The following is a 20,292-nucleotide window of genomic DNA, read 5'->3' as shown; positions in this document are numbered from 1 at the left end:
CCTTTTGCTCAAGAAGTCGGTGCGCCCAAGACTGAGGCTCATCCCGTAGCAGAGAGATCACAAAGCCCACTTTGGTAGTCTCTAAGGAAAAGGTGCATGGCTGCAGGGCAAAATAAAGTTCACAGGAGTTACGGAAGGCCCTGAATTTGTTGCGATCTCCTGAGAATCTTTCAGGTGTGGGTACACGAGGCTCCGAGGGTAACATCACTACTGCAGGTGGAGCGGAGGTGCTGGCTGAGACATGCGAAGACCTCTGAGATGCAGCAGGTGACGAGAGCCTGAACATGCCCTTCCAAATGGGTGTAGCCTTCTTGAGGACTTTTGACAGCCTGTGTCAGGCCTGCTAGATGTAAAAAAAATTCATCCATTGGAGAGGCTCCATGCTCGGGCTCAGACATGGCTGTCTGATACTGTCACGTACCTGATGGATGAGCCCGATATGCAGAGGGAGGCCTCTCTTACGTCCCTGACTCGCGGCCCCTGGTAGAATGAACAGGAGGCACGGGAGTACAAGGTAGCACAAGTGCCTGTCAGGATCAACAGCTGGACGGCGGGTCTGGAGCTCCGTATAATGTTGAGGCAGACTGGAACAGCAGGCTGGGTACAGCAGACAGGAAACTGGAACAGGCTTGTATCAGGAAGACACTCACTGGATACAGAGAGATGGTTCCAGGGATTGGAACACTGGAAGGTCAGGCAGGCTGGGTCATACACAAACTTAGCAGTACTGGAACAGATGCAGGAGACTGAAGGCGAGTCACAGGACAAGCCGGGTCGATAAAAGGGAGGTACGGATGAGCCAGAGGATAAGGTAGATGCAAGGTCGTGGAAAGGCCGGGGTCATGGTGCAGGCAGATAGCAAGGGTAGTCACAAGGAAAGCCGGAATATCACAGGAACAGATCAAGATAAGCAAATAACTCACAGAAAATGCTGTAGATCAGGCAGCAGGGTTTTATCATCACAGCAGAGTTTAAATAGGCCGCCTGGCGCCGGTAATCAGGCGCGCGTACTCCCGTGCGCACACGCGCATGCGTATAGGCATCCGCAAGCGTGCACCCGCTTGTGTGGAACTGCCACTCCCAGCAAGACTTTCCTGACAGTATATATACAGTGTATTCAGTGTAGACTATATAGTGTATATGTCACTGGCAGGGAAGGGGTTAACACTAGGGTGCGATCAAGGGGTTAATTGTGTTCCCTGGTGTGTGTTCTAACTGTGGGGGGAGTGGGACTGACTAGGAGGAGACAGAGATCGGTGTTCATACATAGTATGAACACACGATCTGTCTCCTCTCCCCTGAAAGAACCAGGATCTGTGTGTTTACACACACAGATCTCGGTTCTCACTCTGTCATGAGTAATCGCGGGAGCCCGACGGTCATCGCGCCCGCCGGGCACTCACATTGGGGTTGGGCGCACCCACCCCTAGTGGCCAAAAGCCGAAGCGACGTAAAATAACATTGTTTCGCCCAGCCGTGCCATTCTGCTGCAGTAAAACTGCGGCAGCTGGTCGGAAAGCGGTTAAGGAGCTGAGGTGGGGGGTTGCATTTTAGGTTAGGGGTAGTAATATGTGTGCGGCCCATTTCTCAAAGACATTTGGGAGAATTTTTTTTCTTTATTTTTTCGTGTTTTATTTGTATGAGGTTTTTTGGGGGGGTGGGGGGGGGTGTTATACGCAAAGGAAATAATATTTATCATTTTGGGAAGGTCACTTTAGAAGCCCCCCAGAGAGGACCCAAAGGGGTGGTGAGTGGAGTGGGAAGGAGACACGAATGGTGTGATAGATAAGAAAAATGTATGTGGGAATGTATAAAGAATAAATGAACTTCAAATAGGAAACATTATGCCACAAAACTATCACAGAAGAAATATAATGAGAAGAACAGGTACTGGTTATCAAAGAAAGATTACACAAAATATACGGAAATCACACAATTAGGATTGTGTATTTTAAAGTATATGCATTTGTTGAACACTAAATGGTTAAATGGTTAATCCTATGCAGGCAAAAAAATTAATTATATGCTCTTGGAACATCCGGGGGTTGGGAGACCCCGCAAAAAAGACTATAGTCCTTTCTGTAGCAAAAATGTATGGGGTGGGACTACTCTGCCTCCAGGAGACGCATCTCACCAATGTCTCTATCCCACAGATGGGTTGGGGTGATTTTCGAACTCAGTATCATTCAGTTCACACCTCCTATTCTAGGTGGGGGTGAGCATTTTGATGAGATCTGAAGTGATGTTCACCTGCAGGCAGATTAAGACTGATGAACTGGGGCATTGCATCTTTTTATATTGTACAATAGAGAATAAAACCTATGTACTGGCTAATTTATATATTCCTCCTCCATTCAATACTTTAATTTTATACAAATTAACGGAGTTTGTTCTGGAAAAACCAGGTGTGCCTGTTATTGTTATGGGAGACTTTAACACAGTCATGGACCGGAAGGCGGATAGGCTCCCCCAGGGAACACAGAAGGGTGCTATAGTCGATGACCGACTGTCCCTATTTTTGGGATAGGCCGGATTAATGGATATATGGAGAGTGCGAAATCCGAAAGTCTGGCAGTACTCATGTTTTTCAAGGACACACTCCACTCTTTCCAGAATTGATCTTTCTCATATCTGGCAATGAGGAGGCAATACAGATGATAAAAAATATTAGTTATATGCCAAGAGATCTATATCACTCCCCAATGACAGTATCAATAGAGGTAAGGGAGAATTATCGCCCTGGGGAGTGGAAAATAAGCCCCTTTTGGATGGAATTGATGGGTAACCCAGATAAGGTGCTAACAACTTTAAGTGAATTTGTGGACTCGAATAGAGGAACTGCCCCTGTAGGGGTAATTTGGGACACTTGGAAGGCCTTCCTTCGTGGTATAATGATACAGCAAGTATCAAAAATAATCAAACGGACCAAGGACAGGGAAAGGGTGGCTGGAGAGAGGGTGGCAACAATGGAAGAGCAATATATGAACAACCCGACCCCTGATACTCTCTGGGCTTGGTCTGAGGAACAACAGACTTATAGGACACTAATGGTTAGGAAGGCAGAGAATAAACTACTTTTTCAAAGGCGGAATGGGTGGGGCGAATGCTGGCCCACCTGGTCAAGGCAAACTCACCCCCTTCTATGGTCCACGCGATTAGTATTGGGGTGGGCAGGGTTTCATCACACACTCCGGAAATTGTAGATAAATTCAAAGAATACTATGAGCAGCTGTATAGCTCCCAGCAGGAGGAGATGGGGGAGGAAGTGGACTTTTTTTTAGGGGTTTGGCAATTCCGGCCCTCTCTGAAACCAATAGGGAGGTATGGGACTCACCTATAACATTAGAGGAACTACAGCGGGCCACAAGGGAGATGGCTGGTCAGAAATCTCCAGGACCCGATGGCCTTCCGGCGGAGACCTTCAGAAGATACGGGAAGGTGTTACTGCCCGAGCTGCTGGGGGTCTTAAACTGGTCGGCGACAGTGGGGGTGCTCCATACATCTATGATGGAATCTACCATAGTTGTGATACATAAGAAATGCAAGAATACATCCTCATATAGACCCATTTCCTTATTGAATACAGATATAAAAATCCTGGCGAAGGTCTTGGCGGCTAGGTTAAACAGGATCATACAGAAACTTGTCTACCCCGATCAGTCAGGATTTATCCCTGGAAGATCTACTAGTATAAATATAAGAGGCATGTACTTGAATTTACAGATCCCGGCAGATGGGGATGGATCAAGGGCTATTTTGTCTTTGGATGCCGCCAAGGCCTTCAACAGTCTTGAATGGCGATATCTGTGGAGGGTCCTGGCTGAGTTCCAATTTGGTCCGGGCTTTATTAACTGGATAAAATTGCATGAATAGTGAATACTCTGACAAATTTTGGTTGCTGAGGGGGACAAGACAGGGATGCCCTATGTCCCCCTTGCTCTTCGCCCTCGCAATTGAGCCTCTGGCAGTGGCTCTCAGGTCCTCCCCGGAGGTAAGAGGATTTAGCAGGGGAGTAGTGGAAGAAGGGGTGGCATTATACGCGGAAGACCTTCTACTATTTCTAGGTGACACACAGACTTCCCTGTTGCGGTCAATGGAAATAATTACAAATTTTGGCCAATTTTCTGGACTTGCCATAAACTGAGAAAAATCTGCATTGTTACCAGTAGACCCCCTGGGGATCCCTTGCCTGGGGAGGTTGCTCAGATTCAAACAGTGAACAAAATTAAATATTTGGGGATTAACATTACAAGAGACCCCAAACAGTATGTAACGACACCCCAAGTATGAACGGGGTTAAAACCATTTAGGACATTCCATTTCTGAACACAAAGGCAGCTACCAAACCCTCCAATCAGCTGAACAAGAAACCCATACAAATAATTCTTCCCCCCAAGTACGAGACTAGGCTCTGTACGAAGGGTCAAACAGGAATCAGACTCTTTTATTAGAACCAGAATACAGTCTTATATACAGTAGAAGAGGAGGTCCCCCCTCCTGCTCATATTACTCTAACAATACAACTGTAACCAGAAACAGAATTAACATGAACTAATTAACTAATCCCTTAAAGCAGCTGATGTGACTCTGTGCCCTCCTGAGCATTGTATGATTAATCAGGATTTCACTACAGGTCAGACTTGTTGTCACGAGTCTCGCACATTAGTATAAACACAGGACACCTTCTCACAATAGCAGGAGCTAATTACAATCAAACAGTGATCTCCCCCCCCCTCCTCAGCCTAGTAGGCAACAAACTATAGTAGGAGTAGACTGTCCAGCTCCTACCCGGTTCTAGAGGCCAATGTGATCAGCTCTCTCAACTAACATGTTGATTTCAGAATCAAACAAACCAAGAATAGTCTTTAAATATTACTGTCCCATTTTAAGTAATCCAAGATATATTTTCTCAGTCACCCTGTGCCCAAAAGTGACTCCTGTCACATGGCTCCCTCCTTGTGGGACACTCCAGCAGACCCGACTTGATACTTCTCGGGTCAACTTGGGGATGTCCGGAACTAGAAGGCCGGAGTGAGGTCTGTTTGCTGGGCCAACCCATCAGCATTGCCATTTTGCTTACGGGTTGGTAGCTGATGGTGAAATTGTAAGGTTGCAGGGCTAAGCTCCACCGCAGCAACCTGCCATTGTCTCCTGAGACCCAGTTAAGCCAGATCAATGGGTTGTGGTCGGTTACTAATGAAAATTCCTGTCCGTACAAATAAGGGTTCAACTTTTTAAGGGCCCAGACCAGGGCCAAGCACTCCTTCTCTACTGCCGCATAGCTCACTTCCCGGGGTAATAGCTTTCTGCTCAGGTATGCAATGGGGTGTTCTCCATCCTCCCTGATTTGGCTCAGCACAGCCCCCAGTCCAAACATGGAAGCGTCTGTGTGGACAAGGGAACGTTTATTAGGTACTGGGGCAGCCAAGACAGGGGCATTTACAAGTGCTTGCTTAAGGGCAAGAAATGCGGCTTCACAAGCTGGAGACCACAGGACCTGTCTAGGTAAATTCTTTTTCGTCAGGTCAGTCATTTGGCGATAGCATTATAATCAGGGACAAAACTCGGTAGTACTCTGCAGTCCCCAAGAAGGCTAATACCTGGGTCTTAGTACGGGGTGTTGGCCAGTTAGCTACTGCTTCTACCTTGGCTGGCTCTGGTCTCTGGTTCCCATACCCTACTCGGTGTCTGTCATGGACGTACTGCGCATGGTTTTGCAACTGGCCGTGGGTGCACGGGTCAGTTAGGACGTGTTCCAGTCCATAGGCATTCAGCAGTAAATAGACGCGCACCAATGCGCATGCACAGAACGTGGATGCGTGCACACTAACACAGCTTTGGCGCCCAGTGATCCTTAAAAGGGGCGTCTTCAGAATGCATCCTTGCTGTCTGATCTGCAGCTCATCCTGTACCCGATCCTGAACCTGCATCTGCTCCAGTGTTACCCGGCTTCTCCTGACCTCGCTGCTGTCTCCAGTCCTGACCCCTTGGCTTGCCTTTGACCTGCTCTGTGTTCCTGTTTGTTTGATCTCCTGTTGCCGATTCTGCCTGGACTTGACAATTCTCTGCCTGCTGCTTCTGTCTGATTGATCCGCTGCTGTGACCTGGCTTGTCTGACCCTGCTTCAGTCTGCTGTCCTGCGCCAGTGTGCGCTTACCTACCAGTCCTGCATCCGTGTGCATCTGCCTACAAGTCCTGCATCTGTGTGCATCTGCCTACAAGTCCTGCATCTGTGCGCACCTGCCTACAGTCCTGCATCTGTGCGCACCTAAGCACCTGCCTGCTACTTCTCAGCGTTCCTGCATCTGCAGCAATCAAGCCTGTTCCTGTCTCTGCCAAGCTGACTTCATCTTCAGTCAAGCGGACCCTGCAGGGTTCTCCTACTCTGCTGTGCTCTGAGGGTCACTGTTCCCACTCCAGTAAACCCGGAACCAGAGCCATACAAGAAGTCTCCCTCTGCACGTCAGGCTCACCTCCAAGGTACGTGTCAGTGTCCCAGGTACTGCACCTCCACCATACTTAGATGGCACTAGTCTGGTTTCAAGGTCAGGCCTGCGGCCCGAATCTTGTCCAGAACCACCCCCACGTGAACCAGGTGCTCCTCCCAAGACCCACTGTGGATCGCAATATCATCCAGGTATGCACATGCAAAATCCTTAAAGCCATCGAGGAGCCTAACCACCATACATTGGAAGGTAGATGGTGCATTTTTCATCCCATCCATGGCATGACCTTAGACTGGTACAGGCCAAACGGGATAACAAATGCTGACTTGGGGATAGCATCCTCGGCCAGGGGAATAAGCCAATAGCCCTTACACAGGTCTATTGTAGTTAAATAATGTCCCCTGGCTATACGATTTAGCAGTTCGTCTACCCTGGGCATCGGGTAGATGTCAGTGGTCTTCTCATTGAGTCGCCTGTAGTCCACGCAGAACAGGGTAGTTCCGTCTTTCTTAGGCACCAGGACTACAGGCGAGGCCCAAGGGCTGTTAGAGGGCTCAATGACTCCTAACTGAATCATCTCCGGTATCTCCTTCCGCATTCCTTCTCGGACTGCTTCAGGGATACTGTAGGTAGGGGGGCTGTCGAAGGGGTGCTTGTTCAGGGGTCTTTACCTTATGCACAGCGAGGGTCGTGTAGCCCAGATTTTGGGAGAAAGCCATCTGTTTCTCCCACAGATGCCGCTTAGCCTGTTCCTTCTTTGTGGGGTTTAACCGGTCCCCTAGCTGTATGAGGCTAATGAGGTCAGTCTAGGGGTCTCTCTCTAGTAAGTAAGGGAGGGGTAAACTTTCGTCATCCGCAGCAGGGGCACATACTGCAGCAACATCCTCCTGCTGTTCCTGATACTCCTCATCTGCACAGCTGGGAATAACATAGGTAGTATCACATACCTGGGCTGCTACTTTATACGGGCCCTGTCAAGATGCCTGCATCTTGTCGGTCTTCACAGGCTTGAGCACTAAGACCTTCTGCCCAACCTGGAAGATACGCTGTCGGCCCCCCGATCGTACCATCTCTTCTGTCTCCCCTGGGCCGCCTGGAGATTCTCCCTTACCATCAGAGACAGTTGCTTCATGCGGTCATATGTTCCAGAACATAGGGCACTATGGGGGTCCCCTCCTGCTCTGTCACTCCCTCCCAGTGTCCTCTAATGAGATTGAGGGGTCCGCGGACCCTTCTCCCATAGAGTGACTCGAAGGGAGAGAATCCAGTAGATTCCTGGGGTACCTCTCTGTACGCAACAAACAGGTGATGCAGGAATCTCTCCCAGCCTCTGCAAGTGTCCGAAATGGTCCTCAGCATTTGCTTGATGGTCCTCGCAGAGACCATTAGTCCAGGGGTGGTAAGATGAGCTCAGCAAGGGCTTAATATTGCACACCTTCCACAACTGCTGGATGAGCACAGCGGTAAACTGGGTTCCCTGGTCAGAGAGAATCTCCTTAGGGAACCCCACTCTAGTAAATATCTTAACCAGGGCTACTGTCTCTGCTTCAATGTTGGACATAGCTACTGCCTCTGGGTAACGGGTAGCGTAGTCTACCATGGTGAGAATATACTTCTTCCCGGATGGACTAGGCCTTGCCAAGGGACCCACAATGTCAACAGCGGTAAAAGGGCTCCCCAATAATAGGCATGGACATAAGTCTGGCCTTAGGGTGGGCCCCCCGCTTACCTACCCATTGACATGTGTCACATGTTTTGCAGTACTGTCGCACATCCTGGTTAAAATTGGGCCAGAAGAAATCCTGTGCAATTCTATGGGCTGTGCGATGGGACCCTAGATGTCCTGCTAGTGGTACATCATGCCCGATTCGCAGAATCTCCAGCTGGTATTTCTTAGGTACCACCAGCTGTCGTTTCTGCAAAGGGGCTTTACTTCTCGGGGATGGCTTAGGGATCCTACACAGTCTATCTCCCACCCATTCATAAAGCTCCCCATCTATTCCCCTTTCCGGAGTATGTGCCTTAGCCCTATACTTGTGTAAGGCCGGGTCCTCCCGGGTTTCCCTCCCAAATGCCTCTTGGGTATCCCATGCTAGGGGAGTCTGATCTAAGGTACATGTCGGGGAAGATAGTCTTAACTGGGTCTCAGCAGCAAGCGGGTGTCAGGAAAGGGTCCATCCGCTGGTAAGATATATCGTTTGGCATGCAGTACTGGGGTCCACCAGCAGGTGTCTCCTGGCAGTGTTGAACTGTCAGGAGACTATTTCCCTGCTGGTGTCATTTCATCTTTTGGCCGCAGTACTGACGTCCACCAGCGGATGGATCCTGGCAGTATGGAGCAGACAACACTCCCTGCGCTCAGGTGTGACTTGAAGTCAATTATAGTCAGTCCCATAAATACCCGGCAAGCCCTCACATGTTTGCCTTGGTATCTTTCTTCCTTGCGCCCTGACCTGTATCCTGTAAATCTGTATCTCCTATATCTGAACCTGAACCTGAACCTGAACCTGAACCTGCTCCTGAGCCTGTATCCTATCCCATCCATTATCTCCCTCTCCTAACCTGCCCTTGTTCAGTTGCTTATCTCCTGTGTATGACCTTGGCTTGGCTAAACGTTTATGTTTCTGGTATATCCCTTGTTCCTGTTGTCCTGCTGTGTATGACCCTGGCCTGGCTGACATCTGTGATTCTGGTATTGCCCCTTGCTGTACATATTGTTGTTTGTAGTGGGTTTGTTGTGTTAGTGTTGCACTGTTTGTATTTTCTGAATTATCACCTATTTTAATAAATATTATTCACTTATATGCGTTTTGGGTTATCTCTGTGCAGTCCACACAGTCTGGTCTACTAGTCTCCTGATAGTATACCAAGGCCATCCCTAACCAGACGTGGCTGCATTGAGAAACCATCCTGGTTTGTTAGGTCTGCTAATATGGATTGCAATGAAATAATGTATTATTCTCTGCTAGCAGAAGAGGATGGTGAATATTGTGGCCAGATTTTAAAAGGGTGGACTAGTGACCAGCTGATGGAAACTATCCGATCAGCTCATTCCCTAGTGGATCAGGGGTATATGTCATTTGAAGATGTTCAGCCCCTGATCCAGTTATGTGCTAAACCAGCCCTGTCATGCATTCCCGAAGGAAGCAATGATTTTTCTCCCCCCTTCAATCATGGCCAAGTTGAATCCCTGGTTTGGTTGTTAGAGGATGATCCAGCCTATTTCATGGAACACTATTCCTCCTATTCACAGCAGTTGCATCCAGTCGGTGCAATCCTTGATTAGTCAGGCTGTGTGTGAATCAGCGTTTGTTCAAACTGTGCTGCAGGCATGGTCAGATCTCCTGTCTTTAGCTAAGCCACAATATTCCAGCCCTACCATTAATCACCAGCCTTCCCAAAATTCTATCTCCCCGTCGCCTATGGTAACTTCAGCTACAGCCCAGTTTACTCAGCCCCAAATACTACTACCCAGTCTCCAAGTGTAGCACCTATCCTGCCTTCAATCCACCTGTCTCTTCTCCTCCACCTGTAACAATCCCACAAAACCCTCCTCCAGCCACAGTTCCTTGGTCTTCCTTCTGTCCAGCTACTTTCTTTTCTTACAGCCCTGCACCTACATACAAAACTGCATGGGCTAAACCAAAGAAGAAATTAAAGTTCTTTCCTACCCACACGATCCTGCCAGTAACCCAACTTGCTTCTACACCAACCAACCCACTTCAGTCTGCTTGCGGGCCAGCTAAACCTGATAATCCACCTGTTTCTGCCAAACCTCTACCTGCTATCCAGCCAGTGTCTCCGCCTAAAGTCCCTGTGCCCCAATCTGATGTTCTCGTTTTCCAGTCTGATGTGCCTACCTTCCAGCCGGATGTCTCGGTGCCTGCCTTCCAGCTTGATGTCCCAGTGCCTGCTACCCAGCCTGAAGTTACAGTGCCTTCTACCCAGTCTGAAGTTCCAGTGCCTGCTACCCAGTCCGACATTCCAGTGCCTGCTACCCAGTCCGACGATCCAGTGCCTGCTACCCAGTCCGATGATCCAGGGCCTACTACCCAGTCTGATGATCCAGTGCCTGCTAACCAGTCTAACGTTCCAGTGCCTGCTACCCAGTCTGACGTCCCAGTGCCTGCTGACCGGTCTGATGACCTTGTGTCCATGTTCCAGCCTAAAGTTTTGCTACCAGTGTTCCAGTCTGATGTGCCCGTCTCCCAGTTTGACGATCTTCTGTCTGCTGTCCAGCCTGATGCGCCAGTGTCTTCTACTCAGCCTGTTGTGCCAATGCCTGTGCCCGCTGTCCAGTTTGAGGTCCCAGTGCCTGCTGCTCAGCCTGACATCTCAGTGCCCATGTTCCAGTCTGACGCTTCAGTGACTACTGTCCAGTCCGATGTACCTATTGTTCAGCCTGGTATACCAGCACCTGCTGTTCTGCCCGATGTGCCAGCGCCTGTGTCTGCTGCCCAGTCTAAAGTTCCAGTACCCGCTGCCTGGTCTGACGTCTCAGTTCTGGCTTTCCAGTCCGCTTTCCAGCCTGATGTGCCAGTGTCTGCTACTCAGCCAGTTGTGCCAATGCCTGTGCCCGCTGCCCAGTTTGAGGTCTCAGTGCCTGCTGCTCAGCCCGAAATCCCAGTGTCCATGTTCCAGTCTGACGCTCCAGTGACTACTGACCAGTCCGATGTACCTGTTGTTCAGCCTGTTGTGCCAGTACCTGCTGTTCTGCCTGATGTGCCAGCGCCTGTCTTTGCTGTCCAGCCTGAAGTTCCAGCACCTGCTGCCCAGTTTGATGTCTCGGTACCCACTTTCCGGTCTGATGTGCCCATCCTCCAGCCTGATATCCTGGTACCTGTCTTCCAGCCTGATGTCGTGATGTTGGTATCTCAGCCTGAGGTTTCAGTGCCCGTGTCTCAGCCTGAAGTTTCAGTGCCCGTGTTTCAGCCTGGAGTTTCGGTGCCCGTGTCTCAGCCTGCTGAATCGGTGCCCGTTACCCGGTCTGCTGAACCGGTGTCGGTTACCCAGTCTGCTAAACTGAAGTCCGTCACTTTGCCTGTCAAGCCAGTACCCGTTATCCGGCTTGCCGAACCAGTGCCCGGTATCCAGCTCGTGGAGTCGGGGCCTGTTACCCAGCCCACTGGGCCAGGGTCCGTTACCCAGCTTGCTGAACCGGTGCCTGTAATCCGGCCTGCCCTTACGGTGCTCGCTGTTTGGCCTAATGCTCCAGAGCCTGCTGTCCATCTCGATGACCCAGAGCCTGCTGCCCAGCTCGATGACCCGGAGCCTGCTGCCCAGCTCGATGACCCGGAGCCTGCTGCCCAGCTCGATGACCCGGAGCCTGCTGCCCAGCTCGATGACCCGGAGCCTGCTGCCCAGCTCGATGACCCGGAGCCTGCTGCCCAGCTCGATGACCCGGAGCCTGCTGCCCAGCTCGATGACCCGGAGCCTGCTGCCCAGCTCGATGACCCGGTGCCTGCTGCCCAGCTCGATGACCCGGTGCCTGCTGCCCAGCTCGGTTTGTTCCTGTTTGCTGCCCAGCTCGGTTTGTTCCTGTTTGCTGCCCAGCTCGGTTTGTTCCTGTCTGCTGCCCAGCTCGGTTTGTTCCTGTCTGCTGCCCAGCTCGGTTTGTTCCTGTCTGCTGCCCAGCTTGGTTTGTTCCTGTCCGCTGCCCAGCTCAATGACTCTGACGTGTCAGCTGTCTGCCCGGATGTGCCTGACGACCAGCCTGAAATGCCTTCTTCCACCATTCTGCCTGATGTCATAGACTATGGACAATTAAGACTAGTTGGAGCGTCCGGAGGCCGCTCCTTTAGGGGGGGTACTGTCAGGAAAGGGTCCATCCGCTGGTAAGGCATTTGGCATGCAGTACTGGGGTCCACCAGCAGGGGTCTCCTGGCAGTGTTGAACTGTCAGGAGAATATTTCCCTGCTGGTGTCATTTCATCTTTTGGCCGCAGTACTGACGTCGTCCACCAGCGGATGGATCCTGGCAGTATGGAGCAGACAACACTCCCTGCACTCAGGTGTGACTTGAAGTCAATTATAGTCAGTCCCATAAATACCCGGCAAGCCCTCACATGCTTGCCTTGGTATCTTTCTTCCTTGTGCCCTGACCTGTATCCTGTAAACCTGTATCTCTTGTATCTGAACCTGAGCCTGCTCCTGAGCCTGTATCCTATCCCATCCATTACTCCCTCTCCTGACCTGCCCTTGTTCAGTTGCTTATCTCCTGTGTATGACCTTGGCTTGGCTAAACGTTTATGTTTCTGGTATATCCCTTGTTCCTGCTGACCTGCTGTGTATGACCCTGGCCTGGCTGACATCTGTGATTCTGGTATTGCCCCTTGCTGTACATATTGTTGTTTGTAGTGGGTTTGTTGTGTTGGTGTTGCACTGTTTGTATTTTCTGAATTATCACCTATTTTAATAAATATTATTATTCACTTATATGCGTTTTGGGTTATCTCTGTGCAGTCCACACAGTCTGGTCTACTAGTCTCCTGATAGCAGGCCGGTTCCAACAGCACGGGTCTGGGCACGGGTAGTCACTGGGTTGGCTTCAGCGGGGCCCATTGGGGCGTAAGCAGAAACAAGGGGAGCCAAATCATTCCCCAGTAGTACATCCACTGGCAAATCCTTCATCACCCCCACATTCACGTGTCATGAAACAACCCCTTAATCCAAGTGAACATGGGCAACTGGTAGCCGGAAAACGGTGCCTCCTGTTACCCTTACGGCTACAGTGTCTCCGGTGTGTTGGCTCTCTGGTATGAGGATCTTCTGTAGTAGGGTCATGGTGGCGCCAGTATCACATAGGCCATTGGCTACCTTTCCATTAACCCGGACAGTCTGCCTGTGTTGCTGCCTGTTGTCCTGGTTAGCTGCTTGTACTGGATCCGCCTTGTGCAGGATGCCCCAATGTTCTTCCTCTTCAACGCAGTGAGCCACAGGCATGGATGTGCGGGGATTCCCCCCTGCTGGCTTTCTCCATGCCTGGGACTGCCTGGCTGTATTCAACGAACAGTCTGGCTTTTTGTGCCCTAGCTGTTTACCCCTGAAACACCTGATGGGTTGTGAGTAGTCCTGGGAGTTGAACCTGGGCTGCTGAGAATAAGTGGCCGCTGGATGTGGTGCTGTAGGGCGGTACGACTGTGGTTGGTAGACGCTAGCTGGAGGGGGTGTCGCTGATTGATAATCCACCCGAGCTGTTGTCTTGACCACAGGGTTATCCAGTTTGAGGGCGTCTGTGTATTCGTCCGCCAGGCGAGCTGCTTCAGGCAAAGTGAAAGGTTTTCGGCCCCGGACCCACTCTCTGACTTCTGGGGACAGTTTGTCAAAGAAGTGCTCCAGCAGGAACAGCTGCAGCACCTCTTCCCCAGATACTGCTTGGCATCCAGCGACCCAGTGGAATGCCGTGCAGTGTAGGCAGCATGCCCACTCCATATATGAGTCTCCCGTCTGCTTGCTCATCTCTCGGGACTGCCTCCGGTATGCCTCTGGTGTGACGGCATACCTGGCCAAAAGTGCTTCTTTTACCAGCCCATAGTTCATAATCTTCTCATCTAGGATGGCCCTGACGCTTTACTGGCCCGGCCGGACAATTTCCCAGACAAAATGGTAACCCATTCATCTGTGGGCACCCGTTGTAGGGCACATTGCCATTCAAAATCGGCAAGGTACCCATCAATCTCCCCTTCTGTTTCGATGAAATTTTTAAAAGCAGCAAAATGTACCTTTCTCCTTTCAGTTGGTGCTGCTGTGACTCCTGCTGCTGCAGCACCTCTTTGCTGTAGCCAATTTGCCTCCACAGCCGCTATAACTCAGTCTATGATTTCCACTGTAGGGTTAGAGCCATAATGTGCCAGTCTTATGTTAACAGCCCAATCAAAACTTGCCTCTTCGGGTGTCCTGTCTGTTACGCTGGGCCTTTCGGTTATGTTGGGTCTTTCGGCTCTATCCATTTCGACCAGTTCTGCGATGATGTCCCTCTTCTTACGGTTGTTGGCCGGTCTGCCCCAATTCTCCACTAAGTCCTTGAGGGTAGAGCACTTTAGCCATTCATACTGTGCTTCCATTGGCCTGTGTCCTCTTGTAGCTGTCCTTCTGGGCTGTGGGAATCATCCTGCTGCTTGCCACCAGTTGTAACAACACCCCGAGTATGAAAGGGGTTAAAGCCGTTTAGGACATTCCATTTCCGAACACAAAGGCAGCTACCGAACCCTCCAATCAGCTGAAACAAGAAACCCATACGAATAATTCTTCCCCCCAAGTACGAGATGAGGCTCTATATGGAGGGTCAAACAGGAATCAACAAATATGGACATATGGGAATCCTTCCTATAATGAAAAAAGTAGTAGCACTCACCCCATAAACTGTGGGGGTGTAATCAAAATAACTTGGCAGAGAACACGAAAAATAAAAAAACAAAATGATATACAGTCAGGTCCATAAATATTGGGACATGGACACAATTCTTATCTTTTTGGCTCTCTACACCACCACAGTGGATTTGAAATGAAACTAACAAGATGTGCTTTAACTGCAGACTTTTTAATTTGAGGGTATTTACATCCAAATCAGGTGAACGGTGTAGGAATTACATCAGTTTGTATATGTGCCTCCCACTTTTTAAGAGGGACCAAAAGTAATGGGACAGATAAACAATCATCCATCAAACTTTCACTTTTTAATACTTGGTTGCAAATCCTTTGCATTCAATTACAGCCTGAAGTCTGGAAAGCATAGACATCACCAGACGCTGGGTTTCATCCCTGGTGATGCTCTGCCAGGCCTCTACTGCAACTGTCTTCAGTTCCTGCTTGTTCTAGTGTGATCCCGTAACCACGGAAGTGGTTCACACTGTTAATGTGAACCACTTCCGTGATTACGGAATCACACTGTTCCCTTCAGGAATCACCCAGTTTAGCTCTTCGCCCCAGGTGGCTTGGGATATGTTCAGGTGCTCATAGGGGGTGTAATATATTGGGGGAGGGATCTACCCCACTGCATGATTCATCCCCTTTATCAATCTGAGATATCTTTTCAATCACCGATTTAACTTTTGGGGAATTGTTTTTACCATGGGAGGTTTTACCCTAACCAGGATCCTCTTTTTGGTATTTTATTAGGGAGTAAGGATATTTTGTGTTGGTGTTTTTTATTTTGCTCTTTTTCAGCAAATAAACATTTGTAGTACAACTCTTTAGGGTGTGTGTTTATATCATTCTGTTTTTTTATTTTTCGTGTTCTCTGTCAAACAGGAATCAGATTCTTTTATTAGAACCAGAATACAGTCTTATATACAGTAGAAGAGGAGGTCCCCCCTCCTGCTCATATTACTCTAACAATAAAACTGTAACTAGAAACAGAATTAACATGAACTAATTAACTAATCCCTTAAAGCAGCCGATGTGACTCTGTACCCTCCTAAGCATTGTATGATTAATCACGATTTCACTACAGGTCAGGCTTGTTGTCACCGAGTCTCACACATTAGAATAAACACAGGACACCTTCTTACAATAGCAGGAGCTAATAACAATTAACAATACAAACAGTGATCTCCCCCCCTCCTCAGCCTAGTAGGCAACAAACTATAGTAGTCCTACCCAGTTCTAGAGGCCAATGTGATCAGCTCTCTCAACTAACATGTTGCGTTCAGAATCAAATAAACCAAGAATAGTCTTTACATATATCCTGAGAGATATTGTGGATAAATATTACTGTCCCATTTTAAGTAATCCATGATATATTTTCTCAGTCACCCTGTGCCCAAAAGTGACTCCCATCACACAGTATATAACAAATAATATTTTCCCACTTCTGGAAAAATTCAGGGGAAAAATCAAAATGTGGAAACGTTTCCCATTATCAGTAGCAGGACGATGTTACTTGATTAAAATTCTATGGATGCCACAGCTTTTGTATGCATTACATAAATCGCCAGTGTGGGTATACAAAAAGTGGTTCCAAAAGTTAGATGTTATCTTTAGAGAATTAATCTCAAAAGGTGGTCCGGCAAGAATCTGCTTACGTATTACAAAGTGTGTCACATGCAATCTGCGCTGACCCCTGTTCTTATCCCATTATTTGATGTAAAAAAAGTTTTTAGACAATGTTGCCATTTAGAAATACTGAAACAAAAATTATCAAAGAAAGAAAATTGAAACAAGTGACTAAAAGTGCTGCAACCTTAAAAAAAACAAGAATTTTTAGTTTTGACAATATGATAAAGGAACTCAGGTGCGCTACTAATGTCTGAACCACCCGACTACAGGAAAAAAAACTTTTAGCATGGGTGTGTGCGTGAATAGTGCCTTGGCAAAAAAATACAAGTAAAACACTTATAATAATAATATGAGAAAGTCCCCTTGAGGAGTGGGTGATTGAAAAATAAGAAAAAAAAGGCGATTTTTAAACAGTCCTGTGATCCAAATAGGTGCTTTCCTAGATAGAAAGGTTCCTTCAATAAGTACTAGGATCCGAGGATAAAACAAAAAAGGGTGGCCGCTTACCAGATATGTGGGACCCCTGTTACCCCAGGGTGGAGCTATGAAGCTTGATGTCACCACACAATAGCAGTCTAGCCTCAATAGAGAGTACTGCTCTAGTGTTCGTTTTTTGAGCCTTTGTCAATGTGATGCCGATCGTGGTTTTAATAAAAGAAGTTTTATTTTACTACACCATGGAGGCTTTTCTGTTCTTCTAATCCCCTCTCATACAAGATAAGCGGTAAAACCGAAGCCGGCCGGCTACATTGAATCCACAGTGCATGTGAAGGATCACAGTCTGTACAAACAGATCAGCTGCTCCTCTAATCAGCTGTTCTAGCTCGCGGGACCTCTTCACATCGCCATCTTGATGCTAGTGGAGGATAACATGCAGATGGATATCTGAATAGGAGGACTCCATCGGCCGTTCCTGACTGAGGGATTCACTAAATCTGAGCCTGTAAGACCCCCGTAACAGGGGTCCCACATATCTGGTAAGCGGCCGCCCTTTTTCGTTTTATCCTGGGATCCTAGTACTTATTGAAGGAACCTTTCTATCTAGGAAAGCACCTATTTGGATCACAGGACTGTTTAAAAATTGCCTTTTTTTCTTTTTCAATCACCCACTCCTCAAGGGGACTTTCTCATATTATTATTATAAGTGTTTTACGTGTATTTTTTTGCCAAGGCACTATTCACGCACACACCCAGGCTAAAAGTTACGTATTACAAAGACAGGAAGGAGGGGTTGCACTTCCACACCCTTCCTTGCGGCAACAATTACAGCATATTGGAGGGTGTAATGAGTCGGAAGGGGGATATGTATGGAGCTAAATGTTGCTCTAAAACACTCCACATGTATCAATGGTGGAAGCCATGGAGGCGGGCTCTTTCCCTTCTGGGCTCCCCACATTAAGCTTAATGGTAAGTGTATGGGATACAGTGAAGACATTGCTAGGGTATAAGGGATTCACAGAGTATACCCCCCTATGGCAGAATAGAAATCTGGGAAAAATCCGGAAGATGGGGACAATTAGGAATGGGAAAGGTGTGGAATAAAGTCTATTAGACAGCTATTTAAAAATGACATTTTGAAATCTTTTCAGGAGCTGAGGGAATAGGAATAGACAATACCGAATAAATCCTTTTTTAGATACCTACTGGTTAGGCATGCTCTGGGAGAGCAGTTTAGAGAGGGGGCGCCGTAACGGAGCAAGATTGCTTTGCTCCAGAAGGTAATTAATGCAACAACCCTAAAAGGCCTTATTTCAAGCCCATATCCACACATATACAAGGGGAGCCTGGAGGGAATAGGGGCCCCACCAGGTAGGAGGAGGTGGAACAAGACATAGGAACTCAAATTTTCCTCGAATTGAGCCCCTTGTCTAACTTTCCCCCTCCCAAAGTATTTCACATGTGTTTTTGCTATATAGAGCTTATTATACCCCTCAAAAGCTTTTTTTGTTTGGCCGCAGATTGGACGCAAGTTGTTCAAAGTGTGGGGAAAGGGAAGGTGATTTGAACCACATGTTTTGGAGGTGTCTGAAGTTATTCCGGTATTGGAGAGAGGTAGCTGGAGTTATAAGTCAGGTATTTGGAGGACCTCCAAACCTGGATGTTAGGATCTGTGTATTGGGGCTTGTAGGTGGAGAGAAACCCCAAATGTACCCAGACTGCAATCCTTAGGTGTCTATTTCAGGCAAGGAAGTTGACAGCACAAAGGTGGCAATCGGTCTTACCTCCATCTTGTACAGAATAGGAGCGAGGCATGAATGAGACATTTTGGAAGGAAAAATCTGTATATGTCAGGCAAGGTTGCATAAAGAAATATGAAGAGATCTGGAAACCCTGGTGTGAGGTAAAGGGGTATCCCTACTAGAATGAGTTGGAAGATATTTTTAGCCGGAAATATCTGTACAGAGGGAGGAGGATAAGAAGGGATGAAGAGAGGATAAGGATAAATGATATCCATGTCAAAGGGAAAAGAAAAGGGATAGAGAACAAGCGTAACAAAGATAAGAGGTGATAAATTGCAATGAGAGAGATGGGTGACTGAGTGTGAAAGATGTGAAATTAGGAAAGTAGGATGGTTGAGAGTGGTACTGGAATTGTGTGGGAGGAGATAGAAGGGGAGGGGACTGAATGGCTCGAGAGGGGCTGATGGGAGGGCAGTTGTGGAGGAACCGAATAGAACGTGAATGGATGTGATGGATGTAGATGGATATGTTATAGAATAAACAACAGAGAAACTTATTGTGAATATCCTCTACAATTATTATTCTGTATTTTTGTATGTAAAATGGTACTGAGAGGGGTAGGGGGAGGGCATAATGGTCCTATGTATGATAATATGTTTAATTAAAAAAAAATTTCAATAAAGATTATAAAGTTAAAAAAATAATAATAATGATTGAGGTTTTTTTTAAAGATTTCCACAAAAAACTTTTGAGTATCGTAATTTTATAATAAAATTAATAATAAGGCAGTCTAGAATGGCTTGTGCCTACTGTCAGAAGCATTATTCTAATGACAGCAATAATAAGAATGATTTAGGTTTTGATCCCTCCTTGCGGTAGAGCCTTCATGTTTTAGTCTCTCTTTTTGGGTTTTCTGTGAGTTTTTTATTATAACATTTTACGTTATAACATGTTTTTTATTTTGATATTGCCAAAAACAATATTTTTTGATAAAACCTGTTACAGAAATCTGTGCTTGGAGGCATTGAAATTTGAACTACCTTTTCAAATTTATGTCTCCTGATGCTTGGTAATTCAAGCTGTGTCTTTTCCATGTGAAACTCTTGACCAAAAACAGATGTTAGGCTGCGTTTCCCTTCTTTTACAAAATCCATCCTGCGATTCCTTCATAAAAAAACATATTTTTCTAAATGTATGGCCTACTAGAGCATTTGAAAGTGCTCTGAAATGATTTCTTCTCCTCTGTCCGAAAAAAACAACACTTTTTTTGTAAACTGTTTTACAGTATTCTGTACTAGGAGGCATTGAAATTTGAACTACCTTCTCAAATTTATGTCTCCTGATGCTTGGTAATCCAAGCTGCGTCTTTTCCATGTGGAACTCTGTTACCTCAAAATAGCTCTTAAGCTGCGTTGCGCTTTTTTTACATAATCCATCCTGCCATAAAAATGTGTATTTTTCTTAATGTATGGCCTACTAGAGCAGTGCTCTTTACTAGATTGTTCTATGTTTTTGGCCCAATTCTGTGCTGCTGCTTATGTTTATATTGTGAAAACTGAAGAAAACTTGACTGTATTTTTTTTTTAACATTTTTATTTATTTTTCAAGTTCCTATCCAAGTTTAACTTGCTGTTAAAATGCTGTATATAACCAAAAGTATTTCAGTGGCCA

At 47.3% G+C, this 20,292-nt stretch overlaps 1 protein-coding gene across 3 annotated transcripts in view; it reads right to left on the bottom strand.

Moving 5' to 3' along the window:
* TMC4 (transmembrane channel like 4) overlaps positions 1-20,292 on the bottom strand; it is a 1,453,434-nt gene that overhangs the window by 777,618 nt on the left and 655,524 nt on the right. The gene's annotated exons all lie outside the window — the stretch shown is intronic.

This window comes from Aquarana catesbeiana, linkage group LG10 (assembly GCF_042186555.1).
Source record: "Aquarana catesbeiana isolate 2022-GZ linkage group LG10, ASM4218655v1, whole genome shotgun sequence".
In the NCBI taxonomy this organism is placed as follows: Eukaryota; Metazoa; Chordata; class Amphibia; order Anura; family Ranidae; genus Aquarana; species Aquarana catesbeiana.
This window is presented reverse-complemented; position numbering and strand designations above follow the sequence as displayed.